This window comes from Triturus cristatus, chromosome 10, assembly GCF_964204655.1.
Source record: "Triturus cristatus chromosome 10, aTriCri1.1, whole genome shotgun sequence".
In the NCBI taxonomy this organism is placed as follows: domain Eukaryota; kingdom Metazoa; phylum Chordata; class Amphibia; order Caudata; family Salamandridae; genus Triturus; species Triturus cristatus.
The window spans coordinates 365,336,269-365,352,523 of record NC_140593.1 but is presented as its reverse complement, the minus strand read 5'-3'; positions in this window follow the sequence as shown (position 1 = coordinate 365,352,523).

Sequence of the window (16,255 nt, the reverse complement as noted above, 5' to 3'; positions counted from 1 at the left end):
TTGCATGCTCCAACGACGGGGCACGTTGTTCTCGAGCCTAGAAGGCTCCCACGTACTCGGGGGCATCCTGTGGATAATCAGAGCGGCCCCGGAAGGCAGTGGGCCGCTCCAACGTTGGGCTCATTGGTTGCTTTGAGCCCACGAGGCTCACGAGTCCCATTGTTTGTTAAGAGCCTGTGAGGCTCACGAGTCCCCCGAGAGGACTCCATTGTGGGGGCATTATTACTTTAGAGCCCAGAGGGGCTCCAACGTTACAGGGCATTGGTTGTTTAGAGCCACAAAGGCTCTAGGGGGCATTTCATTTGTTTCAGAGCCCTGGGAGGCTCCAACGTTGGCCCCAGCATTTCCCCAGTTGCCCAGCACTTAGTGGGCAACTGCAATGTTTAGGTTGTGGCCTCGGTGTTCTGGCTTGCGCAGCCTGCGCCGGCGCGCCCTGACTTTTCTGGACGCAGGGCGTCCTTGCCCCGACAAGGCCAGTTGGCCTAGGGACTGCCACAGATAGTGGCTAATGTGAGTTTTTGCGCCATTGTTCCTTTCCTGCACCTCTGAATGTGTTTATGCGTCATGTGCTTTGCTTTACACCTCTGAATGTTATGCATCATGTGTTTATGTGCTTAGACCCCTACAGGTATTGTGATACTTAGGTGGTTGTTTTCTCCCTAACACAGGTGGTGCTAGTGAGGTCCTGATTCCCTGCGCAATATTTTTCTAAAGGTGGTTAGGGTTGCGTAGGTGGTACTTACCTGATGCTAGTGTGATGACGCTGAGGTCATTATTGCGCCAGTAGTTACTGGTTGTGTGCTACATATGTTATTTTGTACTACAGTATTATTCCTATGTTCTAAAAAGTGCTAATTCCTGACAGTGGTCCAGGTGGCCCTGTCCCCTGTATATATAATCCCTTGTAAATTCTGCCCGTGCCTGTTGGCACATTGTAGAGTGTGTGTTTTTATCTAATGTGTTGTGTATAATACAAAGGCTATTTTTGTAGAATACCTTGTGTGGAGTTTCCTTTGTGGTGGGCCTTGGGTGTTGTTGCTGGGTGCGCGCGCAAACGCTTTACACATCGCCTCAGAGATAAGCCTGACTGCTCGTGCCAAGCTACCAAGGGGGTGAGCAGGGGTTATCTTTGGCGTGTAACTTCCTTGCCCTGACTAGAGTGGTGGTTTCTGTCTGGCTTTGGCGCAAGCCCTAGCCAACCAGAAATCCCATTTCTAACATTGGTGATCAGCGGTGGGATTTGGACTTGCGTTTGCGCTGTACCGCAGCGGCAACTGGCCGCACTACAAAACTCTGCATTTAGATAAATCACATGGTATAGGGATTATTGTTTTAAAGTTTGTTTTTAACTTGTCATTTCTTTGGAAATGTGTTTTTGTGCACTGTGAGTTAGGTGTCCCTAGCTCGGGAGGGTAGATCATCCCCCTTAGTGCATTGTGTTTCTGGATTCACCAGAGGGTGGGATCCAGTGGTGGCAGCGTAATAGTGTCCTGTACATTTGTCCCCCGCCCTGCGCCCAGAGTTGGTACCTGTGTCACGTGGTGGTCAGGTTGAGGAATCAGGGGTGGTAGAAACTGCCTTACCAGTCCGAGGGGAGGGTTGTGTGTGTGGATGAATGGTGTGTGGCACTAGGCAAGTGAGTGTGAGTTCTCTGGGTTAGAGAGCTTGCTGAATCTTTTTGTGAATTGTGTGCTCCTGTGTGGAACTCAGACCCCTAGGTTCCCTGTATAATTGTTACCATAACGTCCGCCAGAATGGAGCCTGCTTGTGATCCCTATGAGCTAGCTTGGCGCCAGAGGCAGGAGTTAGAAAGGTACTGTACAGAGGAAGAGTCAGAAGAGGAGGTAGAGGATGACAATACCTGGACGCCAGTAGAGAGTGAGGACCCCATAGGTAGGGCGTCCCTTGCTGGGTCCAGCGTAGGAGGCAGCGCCTCATCCCTTTCCCTGTCCCCAGAGGAGTGGGAAGATAGGAGGAAAGAAAGGGAGCACCAGCTGGCGTTAGAGAAGCTCAGGTTAGAGCATGCTCAGGCTATGGCGCAGCTGGAGGCCAGGAAGCAACAGCGAGAGACTGAGTGGGTCTTGGCGCGGGAGAGGGTAGAGGAGGCTGAGAGGGCCTCCACCAGAGGCAAAGTAGCTCTGGAGGGTAGACTATCCCCTGCGCGCAGTTTTAATTTTCTGGGCTCCCCAGGGAGGGTTGAGTCCAGTGGTAGCAGCCAGATAGATTCCAGTGTAGGAAATCCCAGTCCCAGTTCCCCCAGTCTGGTACCTGTTTCCCAGGAGGAGTTAAGGTTGAAATTCAGGGGCAGTAGGAAGCTGTCCCACCAGTCTTGGGAGGAGTTTGTGGATGACTGTCAGGATGCACTGGTGGAATGGCTGATGGTTAACCCGGAAGAGGATTTGAAGGCAGTGATCAAAATGATTATCAAAGAGCAGATGCTCAGTAGTTGTTCTCCAGGGTTGCGCCAACACCTGCAGAGGTACGACTCTTTTTGTCCTTGGGAGCTTGCAGAGGAAGCAGAGCACTGGGAAAGGGCTAGAGGTTCTCTAGAGTCATTAGGGAGTGACTCCAAAAGTAGTGGGTCAGGTATCTTCCAGCCCAGCGTGGTGGAAGAGGCTCAGTGTAGCCCAGCTAGGTCCCAGGATAGCGAGGAGGGTGTAGGGGCTCACTGCCTGGCTCAGTGGAGCAGGAGTGAGAGGGTGACCGAGGGTCCCCGGACGTACGAAACCCTGCCTCAGGACTTGGATGGTTCCATGAGGGAACACCAAGTTGGGGACCTAGGCTGTCCTGTTAGCCCATTTGAGGGAGATCTCCTGGTGAGTAGAGGACCTGGAGCACCTGTAACCAGGGCTCCTGTGGTTCTAGAGTCTGGCAGTACCGCTCCGGTAGGGAGGGTACAGGAGTCCAGTGTGAGGAGTGATTGGGGGATGAGTTTCCCAGTGGAAGAGCCTGTGGGTCAGGGACTACCCAGTTGGGCTAGGATCCCGTGTAGTGACCAGGGTGGCACCACTTCTGTTCTGGGGGATCTCCGCGCACTGTCAGGTGGACAGGGGACGGGAGATCAGCGCCAGACAGACAGTCGCTCGACATATGTGTCCTTTGATAGCCTCAGGGGGATGGAGTGGAAATCCCCAGAAGTCCTGGAGTGCCAGGCAATTATTCCACCAAAGGTTCTAGGCCGGAGGTTGGAAGGCCAGGTTCAGGATCAGCCTGACCTGAAGGGTGGGACGTCTGTAACCAGCGTCCCGACCAGTTCTTCTTCCAGAGGTACCGCCCCAGTTGGTAGGGAGCAGGGCTCTGGAAGGGGGTGCAGAGGGTGGGAGAGCCCACCTCTGGCCCGGTACAACCTGAGGGGTTAAACCCTGGGTTGGAATGGCATTCTAGGTGTATCCCTCGCCAGAGGAGGAGGAACCCTAGGAGAAGAGGTAAGGGGAGGAGAGCTTTCCCTGAGACTCCTGGTCCGCCTGAGGGTGTAGACCCTAGGCTGGAGAACCAGTGGCAGTCTAGTCCTGTCTTTCAGAGAGGAAGAGTGGAGAATGGCCGCTATGTGCCAGGGGTTACTACCCCCCACTCTGTGGTTAGGCAAAGACCAGTGGCACCTGGGTGGCCTAGGGCCTGGTCTTGGCCGCGGACAGCTTGGGAGTACCAGTGGGGTAGCCCAGTTGGTCCAGACAGTGGTGTTAAAAAGAATTCCATGGGTTCACCGTGGCGTAGAACCGGAGGGTGTCCCTGCAGTTGCGGGCCCGCGTCCGTGTTCTATCGCCCCAAGCAGGGAAGTCCATCACGGTGGTGATTGGTCTGCCCTGCGTTTTGGCTGGAAGGGGGTTGTGTTGGACTTGGCCCTTCTGGCAGGTTCACCCCTGGACTTTTTGGCTTTTTATTGGTGACTTGGTGTGGTGATTGTTTGGTCTCTGCGCACTTTCCCTTTGTCCCAGGGTAAAGTGCGTGCGTGCTCTGAGTGCATGTGGTGAGATAGGCCTGCCCTCCCATAGGAATGCATGGGGAATGTATGTGTCCCTAGTAGTTCCTGATGCGTGGGGTGTGCAGGCCCGAGTTTGGTATGTGCGGACTCGTGGGAGTGAATGCTGCGCGATGATGTGTGCGGCGTGCATGGACCTAGTGTGGAAGTGCCACTTCTAGAAGTGGGCACTTCTGTGTGCAGTGTGTCTGTCGCGTGATTGGCTGGTCGTGTCATGTGACGGGCTAGGGATTCCCCAGTGTCAGGATGAGTCACCCAGTGGTGAATGGGGAGATCAGCAGCTAGATGGGTGGGAGGAGTCCACCTGGGTCCTGAATAGGACAGGGTTTTCCAAACACAATGCTGGCCCCGCCCCCTGTGGTGCGACTGACGACCCTAGCCCTGCCAGTGAATAGAGTGAGGGGCTGAGCACATCAAGGGTGCTCCCCAACCAGCTGCGACTGGTTTTCCCCCTCACCCTGAACCCAGAACAAAGGGTTTGCCTGTATAAAAATGGGGCTGTGTCCCCACAGAATCTGTTCTCTTCCAGGATCCACTTGAAGGGGGGCCTGCTGCTGCTGGGCGCCGGGAGAGACCGCCACTGGGGACTGCCTCCCTGTTGGAGGGCCCTGTGAGCTGGCCCCTGGGCCCAGTCCTTGCCCCCTGCCCTTGCAAGACTTTGTTGCTGAACTTTCCTTTGCTTGTAGCGTCTGGGAGCGCTTTCTGGGCTTCTTGTAGCGCTGGGAGCGCTGTTCTGCTGTGTGGCGCTGTGAGCGCTGGGATCCTGCAGGCCGGTGCCCACCCGGCATTTCCCCCGTGCGGCGCCAATCCTGAGGTCCCCTGGCAGGTGCCCACCCTGCCAGGGACCTTGCCGTGTTCGTTGGCGGGTGCCCACCCCGCTTGTGGCGTAATATTTGCGGGAGCCTACCCCGCGTTATTGCCGCCATACAGATTGCTTGTCCTCAAGCGGGTGCCCACCCCGCAGTTATTTCATCCAAAAACAGGAGCCTACCCCGTATTTCTCGCCACAGAGAAAATCACCGCCGCAGCCGGGCTTCACCCGGAAGTCAGGCGACCTCCTTAAGGACGTGGGCGGGTCTTCAAACAGGAAGCAACGGGAGCCTACCCCGCGCTCCTACACGAGGAGGAGGAACCGGAAGCAAGAAGTCCGGAGCTCGGCCAGCTCCGATCGAAGTCCCGGGTCGAGGGAGGTCCGCGCCGCGGAGGAGACCCCTGAGAGAGGAGACGCCGCCTCTCAAACCAAAGGTGAGTGCGGGCGTCCCCGTGGGTCCCTCCTCCGCCTTGCGCAGTGTCTCCCCGGCTGTGGAGCCCCTGAGCGGGACTCCAACGTCCGGCACCCAGTATTTCGAGGGCAGTCCTTTTGTGGAGCAGAGCGGCCCCGGAAGGCAGCGGGCCGCTCCAACGAAGGGACAACCGTGAATGTAGAGTCCAGAGGGACTCCGACCCTGGGGCATTATTTCTTGAGAGCATTGCATGCTCCAACGACGGGGCACGTTGTTCTCGAGCCTAGAAGGCTCCCACGTACTCGGGGGCATCCTGTGGATAATCAGAGCGGCCCCGGAAGGCAGTGGGCCGCTCCAACGTTGGGCTCATTGGTTGCTTTGAGCCCACGAGGCTCACGAGTCCCATTGTTTGTTAAGAGCCTGTGAGGCTCACGAGTCCCCCGAGAGGACTCCATTGTGGGGGCATTATTACTTTAGAGCCCAGAGGGGCTCCAACGTTACAGGGCATTGGTTGTTTAGAGCCACAAAGGCTCTAGGGGGCATTTCATTTGTTTCAGAGCCCTGGGAGGCTCCAACGTTGGCCCCAGCATTTCCCCAGTTGCCCAGCACTTAGTGGGCAACTGCAATGTTTAGGTTGTGGCCTCGGTGTTCTGGCTTGCGCAGCCTGCGCCGGCGCGCCCTGACTTTTCTGGACGCAGGGCGTCCTTGCCCCGACAAGGCCAGTTGGCCTAGGGACTGCCACAGATAGTGGCTAATGTGAGTTTTTGCGCCATTGTTCCTTTCCTGCACCTCTGAATGTGTTTATGCGTCATGTGCTTTGCTTTACACCTCTGAATGTTATGCATCATGTGTTTATGTGCTTAGACCCCTACAGGTATTGTGATACTTAGGTGGTTGTTTTCTCCCTAACACAGGTGGTGCTAGTGAGGTCCTGATTCCCTGCGCAATATTTTTCTAAAGGTGGTTAGGGTTGCGTAGGTGGTACTTACCTGATGCTAGTGTGATGACGCTGAGGTCATTATTGCGCCAGTAGTTACTGGTTGTGTGCTACATATGTTATTTTGTACTACAGTATTATTCCTATGTTCTAAAAAGTGCTAATTCCTGACAGTGGTCCAGGTGGCCCTGTCCCCTGTATATATAATCCCTTGTAAATTCTGCCCGTGCCTGTTGGCACATTGTAGAGTGTGTGTTTTTATCTAATGTGTTGTGTATAATACAAAGGCTATTTTTGTAGAATACCTTGTGTGGAGTTTCCTTTGTGGTGGGCCTTGGGTGTTGTTGCTGGGTGCGCGCGCAAACGCTTTACACATCGCCTCAGAGATAAGCCTGACTGCTCGTGCCAAGCTACCAAGGGGGTGAGCAGGGGTTATCTTTGGCGTGTAACTTCCTTGCCCTGACTAGAGTGGTGGTTTCTGTCTGGCTTTGGCGCAAGCCCTAGCCAACCAGAAATCCCATTTCTAACATTGGTGATCAGCGGTGGGATTTGGACTTGCGTTTGCGCTGTACCGCAGCGGCAACTGGCCGCACTACAAAACTCTGCATTTAGATAAATCACATGGTATAGGGATTATTGTTTTAAAGTTTGTTTTTAACTTGTCATTTCTTTGGAAATGTGTTTTTGTGCACTGTGAGTTAGGTGTCCCTAGCTCGGGAGGGTAGATCATCCCCCTTAGTGCATTGTGTTTCTGGATTCACCAGAGGGTGGGATCCAGTGGTGGCAGCGTAATAGTGTCCTGTACATTTGTCCCCCGCCCTGCGCCCAGAGTTGGTACCTGTGTCACGTGGTGGTCAGGTTGAGGAATCAGGGGTGGTAGAAACTGCCTTACCAGTCCGAGGGGAGGGTTGTGTGTGTGGATGAATGGTGTGTGGCACTAGGCAAGTGAGTGTGAGTTCTCTGGGTTAGAGAGCTTGCTGAATCTTTTTGTGAATTGTGTGCTCCTGTGTGGAACTCAGACCCCTAGGTTCCCTGTATAATTGTTACCATAACGTCCGCCAGAATGGAGCCTGCTTGTGATCCCTATGAGCTAGCTTGGCGCCAGAGGCAGGAGTTAGAAAGGTACTGTACAGAGGAAGAGTCAGAAGAGGAGGTAGAGGATGACAATACCTGGACGCCAGTAGAGAGTGAGGACCCCATAGGTAGGGCGTCCCTTGCTGGGTCCAGCGTAGGAGGCAGCGCCTCATCCCTTTCCCTGTCCCCAGAGGAGTGGGAAGATAGGAGGAAAGAAAGGGAGCACCAGCTGGCGTTAGAGAAGCTCAGGTTAGAGCATGCTCAGGCTATGGCGCAGCTGGAGGCCAGGAAGCAACAGCGAGAGACTGAGTGGGTCTTGGCGCGGGAGAGGGTAGAGGAGGCTGAGAGGGCCTCCACCAGAGGCAAAGTAGCTCTGGAGGGTAGACTATCCCCTGCGCGCAGTTTTAATTTTCTGGGCTCCCCAGGGAGGGTTGAGTCCAGTGGTAGCAGCCAGATAGATTCCAGTGTAGGAAATCCCAGTCCCAGTTCCCCCAGTCTGGTACCTGTTTCCCAGGAGGAGTTAAGGTTGAAATTCAGGGGCAGTAGGAAGCTGTCCCACCAGTCTTGGGAGGAGTTTGTGGATGACTGTCAGGATGCACTGGTGGAATGGCTGATGGTTAACCCGGAAGAGGATTTGAAGGCAGTGATCAAAATGATTATCAAAGAGCAGATGCTCAGTAGTTGTTCTCCAGGGTTGCGCCAACACCTGCAGAGGTACGACTCTTTTTGTCCTTGGGAGCTTGCAGAGGAAGCAGAGCACTGGGAAAGGGCTAGAGGTTCTCTAGAGTCATTAGGGAGTGACTCCAAAAGTAGTGGGTCAGGTATCTTCCAGCCCAGCGTGGTGGAAGAGGCTCAGTGTAGCCCAGCTAGGTCCCAGGATAGCGAGGAGGGTGTAGGGGCTCACTGCCTGGCTCAGTGGAGCAGGAGTGAGAGGGTGACCGAGGGTCCCCGGACGTACGAAACCCTGCCTCAGGACTTGGATGGTTCCATGAGGGAACACCAAGTTGGGGACCTAGGCTGTCCTGTTAGCCCATTTGAGGGAGATCTCCTGGTGAGTAGAGGACCTGGAGCACCTGTAACCAGGGCTCCTGTGGTTCTAGAGTCTGGCAGTACCGCTCCGGTAGGGAGGGTACAGGAGTCCAGTGTGAGGAGTGATTGGGGGATGAGTTTCCCAGTGGAAGAGCCTGTGGGTCAGGGACTACCCAGTTGGGCTAGGATCCCGTGTAGTGACCAGGGTGGCACCACTTCTGTTCTGGGGGATCTCCGCGCACTGTCAGGTGGACAGGGGACGGGAGATCAGCGCCAGACAGACAGTCGCTCGACATATGTGTCCTTTGATAGCCTCAGGGGGATGGAGTGGAAATCCCCAGAAGTCCTGGAGTGCCAGGCAATTATTCCACCAAAGGTTCTAGGCCGGAGGTTGGAAGGCCAGGTTCAGGATCAGCCTGACCTGAAGGGTGGGACGTCTGTAACCAGCGTCCCGACCAGTTCTTCTTCCAGAGGTACCGCCCCAGTTGGTAGGGAGCAGGGCTCTGGAAGGGGGTGCAGAGGGTGGGAGAGCCCACCTCTGGCCCGGTACAACCTGAGGGGTTAAACCCTGGGTTGGAATGGCATTCTAGGTGTATCCCTCGCCAGAGGAGGAGGAACCCTAGGAGAAGAGGTAAGGGGAGGAGAGCTTTCCCTGAGACTCCTGGTCCGCCTGAGGGTGTAGACCCTAGGCTGGAGAACCAGTGGCAGTCTAGTCCTGTCTTTCAGAGAGGAAGAGTGGAGAATGGCCGCTATGTGCCAGGGGTTACTACCCCCCACTCTGTGGTTAGGCAAAGACCAGTGGCACCTGGGTGGCCTAGGGCCTGGTCTTGGCCGCGGACAGCTTGGGAGTACCAGTGGGGTAGCCCAGTTGGTCCAGACAGTGGTGTTAAAAAGAATTCCATGGGTTCACCGTGGCGTAGAACCGGAGGGTGTCCCTGCAGTTGCGGGCCCGCGTCCGTGTTCTATCGCCCCAAGCAGGGAAGTCCATCACGGTGGTGATTGGTCTGCCCTGCGTTTTGGCTGGAAGGGGGTTGTGTTGGACTTGGCCCTTCTGGCAGGTTCACCCCTGGACTTTTTGGCTTTTTATTGGTGACTTGGTGTGGTGATTGTTTGGTCTCTGCGCACTTTCCCTTTGTCCCAGGGTAAAGTGCGTGCGTGCTCTGAGTGCATGTGGTGAGATAGGCCTGCCCTCCCATAGGAATGCATGGGGAATGTATGTGTCCCTAGTAGTTCCTGATGCGTGGGGTGTGCAGGCCCGAGTTTGGTATGTGCGGACTCGTGGGAGTGAATGCTGCGCGATGATGTGTGCGGCGTGCATGGACCTAGTGTGGAAGTGCCACTTCTAGAAGTGGGCACTTCTGTGTGCAGTGTGTCTGTCGCGTGATTGGCTGGTCGTGTCATGTGACGGGCTAGGGATTCCCCAGTGTCAGGATGAGTCACCCAGTGGTGAATGGGGAGATCAGCAGCTAGATGGGTGGGAGGAGTCCACCTGGGTCCTGAATAGGACAGGGTTTTCCAAACACAATGCTGGCCCCGCCCCCTGTGGTGCGACTGACGACCCTAGCCCTGCCAGTGAATAGAGTGAGGGGCTGAGCACATCAAGGGTGCTCCCCAACCAGCTGCGACTGGTTTTCCCCCTCACCCTGAACCCAGAACAAAGGGTTTGCCTGTATAAAAATGGGGCTGTGTCCCCACAGAATCTGTTCTCTTCCAGGATCCACTTGAAGGGGGGCCTGCTGCTGCTGGGCGCCGGGAGAGACCGCCACTGGGGACTGCCTCCCTGTTGGAGGGCCCTGTGAGCTGGCCCCTGGGCCCAGTCCTTGCCCCCTGCCCTTGCAAGACTTTGTTGCTGAACTTTCCTTTGCTTGTAGCGTCTGGGAGCGCTTTCTGGGCTTCTTGTAGCGCTGGGAGCGCTGTTCTGCTGTGTGGCGCTGTGAGCGCTGGGATCCTGCAGGCCGGTGCCCACCCGGCATTTCCCCCGTGCGGCGCCAATCCTGAGGTCCCCTGGCAGGTGCCCACCCTGCCAGGGACCTTGCCGTGTTCGTTGGCGGGTGCCCACCCCGCTTGTGGCGTAATATTTGCGGGAGCCTACCCCGCGTTATTGCCGCCATACAGATTGCTTGTCCTCAAGCGGGTGCCCACCCCGCAGTTATTTCATCCAAAAACAGGAGCCTACCCCGTATTTCTCGCCACAGAGAAAATCACCGCCGCAGCCGGGCTTCACCCGGAAGTCAGGCGACCTCCTTAAGGACGTGGGCGGGTCTTCAAACAGGAAGCAACGGGAGCCTACCCCGCGCTCCTACACGAGGAGGAGGAACCGGAAGCAAGAAGTCCGGAGCTCGGCCAGCTCCGATCGAAGTCCCGGGTCGAGGGAGGTCCGCGCCGCGGAGGAGACCCCTGAGAGAGGAGACGCCGCCTCTCAAACCAAAGGTGAGTGCGGGCGTCCCCGTGGGTCCCTCCTCCGCCTTGCGCAGTGTCTCCCCGGCTGTGGAGCCCCTGAGCGGGACTCCAACGTCCGGCACCCAGTATTTCGAGGGCAGTCCTTTTGTGGAGCAGAGCGGCCCCGGAAGGCAGCGGGCCGCTCCAACGAAGGGACAACCGTGAATGTAGAGTCCAGAGGGACTCCGACCCTGGGGCATTATTTCTTGAGAGCATTGCATGCTCCAACGACGGGGCACGTTGTTCTCGAGCCTAGAAGGCTCCCACGTACTCGGGGGCATCCTGTGGATAATCAGAGCGGCCCCGGAAGGCAGTGGGCCGCTCCAACGTTGGGCTCATTGGTTGCTTTGAGCCCACGAGGCTCACGAGTCCCATTGTTTGTTAAGAGCCTGTGAGGCTCACGAGTCCCCCGAGAGGACTCCATTGTGGGGGCATTATTACTTTAGAGCCCAGAGGGGCTCCAACGTTACAGGGCATTGGTTGTTTAGAGCCACAAAGGCTCTAGGGGGCATTTCATTTGTTTCAGAGCCCTGGGAGGCTCCAACGTTGGCCCCAGCATTTCCCCAGTTGCCCAGCACTTAGTGGGCAACTGCAATGTTTAGGTTGTGGCCTCGGTGTTCTGGCTTGCGCAGCCTGCGCCGGCGCGCCCTGACTTTTCTGGACGCAGGGCGTCCTTGCCCCGACAAGGCCAGTTGGCCTAGGGACTGCCACAGATAGTGGCTAATGTGAGTTTTTGCGCCATTGTTCCTTTCCTGCACCTCTGAATGTGTTTATGCGTCATGTGCTTTGCTTTACACCTCTGAATGTTATGCATCATGTGTTTATGTGCTTAGACCCCTACAGGTATTGTGATACTTAGGTGGTTGTTTTCTCCCTAACACAGGTGGTGCTAGTGAGGTCCTGATTCCCTGCGCAATATTTTTCTAAAGGTGGTTAGGGTTGCGTAGGTGGTACTTACCTGATGCTAGTGTGATGACGCTGAGGTCATTATTGCGCCAGTAGTTACTGGTTGTGTGCTACATATGTTATTTTGTACTACAGTATTATTCCTATGTTCTAAAAAGTGCTAATTCCTGACAGTGGTCCAGGTGGCCCTGTCCCCTGTATATATAATCCCTTGTAAATTCTGCCCGTGCCTGTTGGCACATTGTAGAGTGTGTGTTTTTATCTAATGTGTTGTGTATAATACAAAGGCTATTTTTGTAGAATACCTTGTGTGGAGTTTCCTTTGTGGTGGGCCTTGGGTGTTGTTGCTGGGTGCGCGCGCAAACGCTTTACACATCGCCTCAGAGATAAGCCTGACTGCTCGTGCCAAGCTACCAAGGGGGTGAGCAGGGGTTATCTTTGGCGTGTAACTTCCTTGCCCTGACTAGAGTGGTGGTTTCTGTCTGGCTTTGGCGCAAGCCCTAGCCAACCAGAAATCCCATTTCTAACATTGGTGATCAGCGGTGGGATTTGGACTTGCGTTTGCGCTGTACCGCAGCGGCAACTGGCCGCACTACAAAACTCTGCATTTAGATAAATCACATGGTATAGGGATTATTGTTTTAAAGTTTGTTTTTAACTTGTCATTTCTTTGGAAATGTGTTTTTGTGCACTGTGAGTTAGGTGTCCCTAGCTCGGGAGGGTAGATCATCCCCCTTAGTGCATTGTGTTTCTGGATTCACCAGAGGGTGGGATCCAGTGGTGGCAGCGTAATAGTGTCCTGTACATTTGTCCCCCGCCCTGCGCCCAGAGTTGGTACCTGTGTCACGTGGTGGTCAGGTTGAGGAATCAGGGGTGGTAGAAACTGCCTTACCAGTCCGAGGGGAGGGTTGTGTGTGTGGATGAATGGTGTGTGGCACTAGGCAAGTGAGTGTGAGTTCTCTGGGTTAGAGAGCTTGCTGAATCTTTTTGTGAATTGTGTGCTCCTGTGTGGAACTCAGACCCCTAGGTTCCCTGTATAATTGTTACCATAACGTCCGCCAGAATGGAGCCTGCTTGTGATCCCTATGAGCTAGCTTGGCGCCAGAGGCAGGAGTTAGAAAGGTACTGTACAGAGGAAGAGTCAGAAGAGGAGGTAGAGGATGACAATACCTGGACGCCAGTAGAGAGTGAGGACCCCATAGGTAGGGCGTCCCTTGCTGGGTCCAGCGTAGGAGGCAGCGCCTCATCCCTTTCCCTGTCCCCAGAGGAGTGGGAAGATAGGAGGAAAGAAAGGGAGCACCAGCTGGCGTTAGAGAAGCTCAGGTTAGAGCATGCTCAGGCTATGGCGCAGCTGGAGGCCAGGAAGCAACAGCGAGAGACTGAGTGGGTCTTGGCGCGGGAGAGGGTAGAGGAGGCTGAGAGGGCCTCCACCAGAGGCAAAGTAGCTCTGGAGGGTAGACTATCCCCTGCGCGCAGTTTTAATTTTCTGGGCTCCCCAGGGAGGGTTGAGTCCAGTGGTAGCAGCCAGATAGATTCCAGTGTAGGAAATCCCAGTCCCAGTTCCCCCAGTCTGGTACCTGTTTCCCAGGAGGAGTTAAGGTTGAAATTCAGGGGCAGTAGGAAGCTGTCCCACCAGTCTTGGGAGGAGTTTGTGGATGACTGTCAGGATGCACTGGTGGAATGGCTGATGGTTAACCCGGAAGAGGATTTGAAGGCAGTGATCAAAATGATTATCAAAGAGCAGATGCTCAGTAGTTGTTCTCCAGGGTTGCGCCAACACCTGCAGAGGTACGACTCTTTTTGTCCTTGGGAGCTTGCAGAGGAAGCAGAGCACTGGGAAAGGGCTAGAGGTTCTCTAGAGTCATTAGGGAGTGACTCCAAAAGTAGTGGGTCAGGTATCTTCCAGCCCAGCGTGGTGGAAGAGGCTCAGTGTAGCCCAGCTAGGTCCCAGGATAGCGAGGAGGGTGTAGGGGCTCACTGCCTGGCTCAGTGGAGCAGGAGTGAGAGGGTGACCGAGGGTCCCCGGACGTACGAAACCCTGCCTCAGGACTTGGATGGTTCCATGAGGGAACACCAAGTTGGGGACCTAGGCTGTCCTGTTAGCCCATTTGAGGGAGATCTCCTGGTGAGTAGAGGACCTGGAGCACCTGTAACCAGGGCTCCTGTGGTTCTAGAGTCTGGCAGTACCGCTCCGGTAGGGAGGGTACAGGAGTCCAGTGTGAGGAGTGATTGGGGGATGAGTTTCCCAGTGGAAGAGCCTGTGGGTCAGGGACTACCCAGTTGGGCTAGGATCCCGTGTAGTGACCAGGGTGGCACCACTTCTGTTCTGGGGGATCTCCGCGCACTGTCAGGTGGACAGGGGACGGGAGATCAGCGCCAGACAGACAGTCGCTCGACATATGTGTCCTTTGATAGCCTCAGGGGGATGGAGTGGAAATCCCCAGAAGTCCTGGAGTGCCAGGCAATTATTCCACCAAAGGTTCTAGGCCGGAGGTTGGAAGGCCAGGTTCAGGATCAGCCTGACCTGAAGGGTGGGACGTCTGTAAGCAGCGTCCCGACCAGTTCTTCTTCCAGAGGTACCGCCCCAGTTGGTAGGGAGCAGGGCTCTGGAAGGGGGTGCAGAGGGTGGGAGAGCCCACCTCTGGCCCGGTACAACCTGAGGGGTTAAACCCTGGGTTGGAATGGCATTCTAGGTGTATCCCTCGCCAGAGGAGGAGGAACCCTAGGAGAAGAGGTAAGGGGAGGAGAGCTTTCCCTGAGACTCCTGGTCCGCCTGAGGGTGTAGACCCTAGGCTGGAGAACCAGTGGCAGTCTAGTCCTGTCTTTCAGAGAGGAAGAGTGGAGAATGGCCGCTATGTGCCAGGGGTTACTACCCCCCACTCTGTGGTTAGGCAAAGACCAGTGGCACCTGGGTGGCCTAGGGCCTGGTCTTGGCCGCGGACAGCTTGGGAGTACCAGTGGGGTAGCCCAGTTGGTCCAGACAGTGGTGTTAAAAAGAATTCCATGGGTTCACCGTGGCGTAGAACCGGAGGGTGTCCCTGCAGTTGCGGGCCCGCGTCCGTGTTCTATCGCCCCAAGCAGGGAAGTCCATCACGGTGGTGATTGGTCTGCCCTGCGTTTTGGCTGGAAGGGGGTTGTGTTGGACTTGGCCCTTCTGGCAGGTTCACCCCTGGACTTTTTGGCTTTTTATTGGTGACTTGGTGTGGTGATTGTTTGGTCTCTGCGCACTTTCCCTTTGTCCCAGGGTAAAGTGCGTGCGTGCTCTGAGTGCATGTGGTGAGATAGGCCTGCCCTCCCATAGGAATGCATGGGGAATGTATGTGTCCCTAGTAGTTCCTGATGCGTGGGGTGTGCAGGCCCGAGTTTGGTATGTGCGGACTCGTGGGAGTGAATGCTGCGCGATGATGTGTGCGGCGTGCATGTACCTAGTGTGGAAGTGCCACTTCTAGAAGTGGGCACTTCTGTGTGCAGTGTGTCTGTCGCGTGATTGGCTGGTCGTGTCATGTGACGGGCTAGGGATTCCCCAGTGTCAGGATGAGTCACCCAGTGGTGAATGGGGAGATCAGCAGCTAGATGGGTGGGAGGAGTCCACCTGGGTCCTGAATAGGACAGGGTTTTCCAAACACAATGCTGGCCCCGCCCCCTGTGGTGCGACTGACGACCCTAGCCCTGCCAGTGAATAGAGTGAGGGGCTGAGCACATCAAGGGTGCTCCCCAACCAGCTGCGACTGGTTTTCCCCCTCACCCTGAACCCAGAACAAAGGGTTTGCCTGTATAAAAATGGGGCTGTGTCCCCACAGAATCTGTTCTCTTCCAGGATCCACTTGAAGGGGGGCCTGCTGCTGCTGGGCGCCGGGAGAGACCGCCACTGGGGACTGCCTCCCTGTTGGAGGGCCCTGTGAGCTGGCCCCTGGGCCCAGTCCTTGCCCCCTGCCCTTGCAAGACTTTGTTGCTGAACTTTCCTTTGCTTGTAGCGTCTGGGAGCGCTTTCTGGGCTTCTTGTAGCGCTGGGAGCGCTGTTCTGCTGTGTGGCGCTGTGAGCGCTGGGATCCTGCAGGCCGGTGCCCACCCGGCATTTCCCCCGTGCGGCGCCAATCCTGAGGTCCCCTGGCAGGTGCCCACCCTGCCAGGGACCTTGCCGTGTTCGTTGGCGGGTGCCCACCCCGCTTGTGGCGTAATATTTGCGGGAGCCTACCCCGCGTTATTGCCGCCATACAGATTGCTTGTCCTCAAGCGGGTGCCCACCCCGCAGTTATTTCATCCAAAAACAGGAGCCTACCCCGTATTTCTCGCCACAGAGAAAATCACCGCCGCAGCCGGGCTTCACCCGGAAGTCAGGCGACCTCCTTAAGGACGTGGGCGGGTCTTCAAACAGGAAGCAACGGGAGCCTACCCCGCGCTCCTACACGAGGAGGAGGAACCGGAAGCAAGAAGTCCGGAGCTCGGCCAGCTCCGATCGAAGTCCCGGGTCGAGGGAGGTCCGCGCCGCGGAGGAGACCCCTGAGAGAGGAGACGCCGCCTCTCAAACCAAAGGTGAGTGCGGGCGTCCCCGTGGGTCCCTCCTCCGCCTTGCGCAGTGTCTCCCCGGCTGTGGAGCCCCTGAGCGGGACTCCAACGTCCGGCACCCAGTATTTCGAGGGCAGTCCTTTTGTGGAGCAGAGCGGCCCC